A 5572-nucleotide genomic window follows, 5' to 3' on the forward strand; every position below is an offset into this window, starting at 1 on the left:
TGTTCTTTGCTTAATCTCTTCCTGTCCCCTCCACCTCCCCTGCCCCCAGCTGAGATCTGTTATTTAGTTCCTTGTATTCATGCCTCTGGACCTATTTTGTTTGTCAGTTTATTTTGCTCACTAGATTTCACATATAAGTGAGATCATGTGATGTTTGTCTTTCTCTGACTGGCCTATTTGGCTTAGCTTAATGCTCTCCAGGTTCCTCCAGGCTGAGGAGACTGAGCTTTTAAGAAGCTGCTGAAACACCTGACCATCCTCCCCTCCTTGGATGGAGATTGTTACCCTGGATTATAAACAACTCCTGGTTGGGGATGTGGGAGGGGCATTTCTAGGCTTATTTTCCAAAATTGTCTCTACTAGTAAATTTCTCCAGAGAGATACACTGTCTCTAACTCTCAAAACCACTTTTCAAACATGCCCTTTGCTCAGAAGGCCTGGACCACGCAGGGAATGAGAAATCCACAGAGTCTTGTCCCCAGCACATTGCTCTATAAACATTCTTGTACATGTCTTTGGTTAAGCTTTGTACACATTTCTGTTAGGTATCTACCTAGAGATGGTATCACTGGGTAGTAAGTGTGTATATATGCAGCTCTAGTAGATACTGCCAGTTTTCAAAAATAATTGTTGTCCCCATTTATACTCTCAAAGCTGTGAATGAGACACCTTGTTTCTAGAATTCCTTAGCAACACTTGGTGTTACCAGATTTATTCTGCCATCTGATATGAAATAATATTTTGTTGTCTTAATACACAGCTCCCTGATTTACTATATTTTCATACATTATTGGCCATTTGGGCTTCCTCTTTTATAAAAAGTTTTCTTGCCGAAACCGGTTTGGCTCGGTGGATAGAGCGTAGGCCTGCGGACTGAAGGGTCCCGGTTTCGATTCCGAGGGCATGTGCCTGGGTTGCGGGCACATCCCCAGTGGGGGATGTGCAGGAGGCAATTGATCGATGTTTCTCTCTCATCGATGTTTCTAGCTCTCTGTCTCTCTCCCTTCCTCTCTGTAAAAAATCAATAAAAAAATAAAAATAAAAAGTTTTCTTCATCCTGCCCTAGCCGGTTTTGCTCAGTGGATAGAGCCTCTGCCTGCGGACTGAGGGGTCCCAGGTTCAATTCCAGCCAAAGGGGCTCGATCCCTAGTAGGGGGTGTGCAGGAGGCAGGCAATCAATGATTCTCTCTCATCACTGATGTTTCTATCTCTCCCTCTCCTTTCCTCTGAAATCAATAAAAATATATTTAAAAAAATTTTCCCTCATCCTTCTTGCTTTCTTTATTGGGCTGTCTTTTTCTTATTGTTTTATAAGAGCTCTTTATATATTGTGGTTTCTCATCTTTTGTCAATTGTATGTTTTGAAGCTGACTATGTCTTTTGGGGGTGGACATGTCCGTATAATGGCAATTGGGCCTCATAAAACCATCAAGCTCCCATTATGGCTCGGGAAAGTGAACAATATTTTCTTCTTTATTTTTTAATCCTCACCTGAGGATATTTTCCCATTGATTTTTAACGAGAGTGGAAGAGAGATGGAAAGACAGAGAGACATATCTATGCGAGAGAAACACATCGATTGATTGCCTCCTGCATGTGCCCCGATCAGGGCCCGGGCCGGGGAGAAGCCTGCAACCGAGGTATGTGCCCTTGACAAGAATTGAACCCGGGACCCTTCAGGCTGCAGGCCGATGCTCTATCCACTGAGCCAAACCGGTTTTGGCGAGGTGAGCAATATTTTATATTGCCCCGGGGGACACAGATATAACTGAGAGTTAGACCTGGAGGTACCCTATAGCCAGTTTGAGTGATAAAGCAGGATCATAGGGTCAACGCCTGAGGACCACACAGGACCACCCATTCTGTCTACCTCTGTAACTCACCAAATACCTCCCCACACCTCTCTGAGTCCCCAGAAGTTACACTCCAGCCTGGAGAAAATGAGGTGTGTGCAGAGAGCCTGTTTGGATTGAAATTATTAAGGAAATGGGATTCAGTAGAGCAGGTCCTAATGGAACTGAGATTCCCTTTTGTCGAAGAAAAACACACGTTCATCATTTCACTAAACTTTTTAAAAAATCCTCTTTGACCCTATCCTTTACATTTTGCAATAAAATTTTAGCTCTAGCCTTAGCCGGTTTGGCTTAGTCAATAGAGTGTTGGCCTGTGGACTGAAGGGTCCCAGGTTCAATTCCAGCCAAGGGCACATGCCTGGGTTGCGGGCTCGACTTCCAGTAGGGGCCATGCAGGAGGCAGCCGATCAATGATTCTCTCATTGATGTTTCTATCTCTCTCTCCCTCTCCCTTCCTCTCTGAAATCAACAAAAATGTATTTTTAAAAATTTAGCTTCACAGGCCTGTGTTTTCTAATGCTCACTAAATAAAATTTCAGAGCCCAGTCTTAGATGAGTCTTCATAATTAACTGAAGAAATCTGAGGAAAGGAGATGCCCCCCTCTCTGGGCTGTGAAGGGAGAGCTTACATTCTGTATCATGTTCATACCATCTGATTCGGTGAGGTGTTCCAGGGAGAAACTTTGTCTTGAGTTTGAACACAGAGCCCTGTGCGAATGCCCAGAACTGTTGCTGACTTGATCTCGATTAAGACACATCTATCCCTGGCCCTGTCCAGGTAGCTCAGTTGATTAGAGTATCGTCCCATATGTCAAGGTTGTGTGTTTGATCCCATGTCAGGGCACATGCAGGAATCAACCAACAAATGCATAAATAAGTGTAAGAACAAACTGATGTTCTCGTTCTCTCTCTCTCTCTCTCATAAAGTTTTTAAAAAGATAAATCTGTCCTTGAAGTTATTACTCTAACAAAGGAGGCTCAGAAATTGTGGCGATGGCCTGAGAAAACCTTCCAGTGACACTCGTAATCATGACTGATAATGTGTTGTCCTGGAAACTATCCTGTAAATGACGTCTCTGAAACTCTAAGCACAATACATAAGGATATGAAGCCCAGCTCTGTCTCTTTCAGGCAGTATAACTGTGGGTAAGTTGCTTTCTTTGTATGTATGATGAGGGGAACAAAATCAGGTTTCTCTGTCACCTCAGAAGTGATCATTGCACTTGGAGTGGGAAACAATACAATATATAGATGATGTATCATAGAATTGTACACCTGAAACCTGTATAATTTTATTAACCAGTGTCATCCCAATAACTTCAATTAAAAAAAGAAGTGACCAGTGCACATCCTTCCTCTTCCACATGATCGCAGGTGGTCTGATGAAGCTGTAGATTCCCCAGAGACGGCCCCCATTGGTCCGCTCCAGAGGTTGACCCTAAATGGACTTCTTGAGATGGCTCCCAGTTCCCAATATCCGGGGCACCAATCTCTAAAGCAGTGATGGCAAACCTATGACATGCGTGTCAGAGGTGACACATGAATTCATTTTTTTGGTTGATTTTTCTTTGTTAAATGGCATTTAAATGTATAAAATAAATATCAAAAATATAAGTCTTTGTCTTACTGTGGTTGCAAAGATCAAAAAATTTCTATATGTGACACGGCACCAGAGTTAAGTAAGGGTTTTTCAAAATGCTGACACGCCGAGCTCAAAAGGTTCGCCATCACTGCTCTAAAGACATATCACCAGGAGAGGCCGCCCCTCCCACTCATTCCCATGAGCTGGGTGGTTGGGGAGGGGACTTCAGAGCTGTTCTGCTCAGTCAGGCCCTGTTCTCCAACTGCGACTAAGAGAACAAAGTACCTAAGAACCCTCGGACCAGCAACTCCCAGACTCAGGGTAAGGTATGTGTGCACAACTCTTTTGTCTCTCTTATTTTAACTCTCCCTCTCTCTGCTCAACTCTCTTTCGCTTGTCTTGTTCTGGCACTCTCTGCCCCTCCATTTTTTTTTGTTTTGTCTAACTCTTCCAATCTCCATCTCTCTCCTCAGTTTCATTCTCTTTTTCCCTGTTTACTTGTTATACTGTTTTTTCTCTTTCTTGGTGTTTCTTTCTTTGCATCTGTCTCTCCTTTGATGCCTCTGTAAACTCAGACTTCTCTTTCTCTTGGTATCTTTGTCTCTGTCTGTTTGTCTTTGATTTCCCTGTGTCTCTCTCCTCATCCTCTCAGGTCTTCTGCCCGAGGAAGTGGATAGTGATCCCCCTCTTCACTGTCCAGGTTGGATCCCCTGCTCTTCCCTGATTCTGTCTATCTCTAACTCACCAAATATCCCCCCACAACCATGCAGACAGGTGGATGGCAAAACCAGAGGCCACAGGGAAAAAGAGCTACCAGCCCAGCCGGTGTGGCTCAGTTGGTTGAGCGTGGACCCATGCACCAAGAGGGTGCTGGCTAGATTCCTCTTCAGGGCACATGCCCAGGTTGCAGGCTTGATCCCCAGTGTGGGGTATGCAGGAGGCAGCCGATCAATGATTCTCATCATTGATGTTTCTATCTTTCTCCCTTTCTCTTTGAAATCAATAAAAAAATATATTTTAAAAAAGAGTGGATAGAGAGAAATGCAAGAGTGCAGGTGGGCATTCTCTGAAGCCCCTCAGCTAGAAGTTAGGTGGGCAGAGGCCTGAGGCCTGGCCTGACAGCCTTCCGGCGGTCCAGCCCCTCACTCTAGCTCACAGCTCTAAGTGCCATCTTGACTTCACTCCTGTGTTTGCCTCCATCTGATGCTGACGTTCTTCCCACGTCTGTACCTGCATTTCTGACCCTCACCATCTTCCTCTTTGTCCTTTGTCCTGTCCCTTTTCATTCATTTCTTGTATATGCCTCTGCCTGCATCTCTTTGTACATCTGCATTAGAGTCTCTATCTCCCTATGTGTATGTCTGTTTTATTTCTCTCACTTCACCTGTTTTTGCCTCACTCCCGTTCTCTGCAGTCCCTGCCCCTGGAAACCACCAGGGATCTGAGACCGCATCCCAGATTCCCTTTTTTGGGAAGTGAACTGGGCCACCTACCTGGTCAGGGGTCGGGGTCTGAGAACCTGGTCGCCCCCAAACCCAACTAGGAGCCGGGTGACACCAGGGACTAGTCCCCCCACAGAGCACCCCCCAGCCCAATGTCTGCCTGGAGGTTTGGGTTCTAAACCCCATGCTGGTCCCCCCTCACACCCCTCCCCCCAGCCAGTGGCCCAAGGAGCCCGAGCTGAAGGCCCTGCACATCCCCATGAACCGCCCCACTGCTCCGGGGCCCAGCCACCTTAAAGACCCCGAAGTTGAACCAGGCCTAAGGGTGGGGCATCTGGGCTTTAGGTGTACCTGAAGGGGTAGGGCCTGAAGATGCAGAGGTCTAGAGGATGAGGGCAGGGAGGCTGCAGATCTAAAGGGCCATGGGGGCGGGGCCCATTGGGAGGGGACCAGGGAGAAACAGTAGGGACTGGGCCTCAGAGGAGGCTGGGTTGATATACAGAAGTAGGGTCTGTAGGAACCTTCCAGGGCAGGGTTGAAAGGTAGGAAGGGGTGGTTCCTGAAGACATTAGTGGCTATGGGAACCACAGCAGCTTTTGGGGGAGGAGGTGGAACCTGAGGATTCCTGGAAGGCAAAGGCCCCCAAGAGCTAATGGGACGTGTTTGATATGATCAGAGTGGGGGCTGGAAATACG

Source organism: Myotis davidii, unplaced genomic scaffold (assembly GCF_000327345.1).
Source record: "Myotis davidii unplaced genomic scaffold, ASM32734v1 scaffold855, whole genome shotgun sequence".
NCBI classification, from domain to species: Eukaryota; Metazoa; Chordata; class Mammalia; order Chiroptera; family Vespertilionidae; genus Myotis; species Myotis davidii.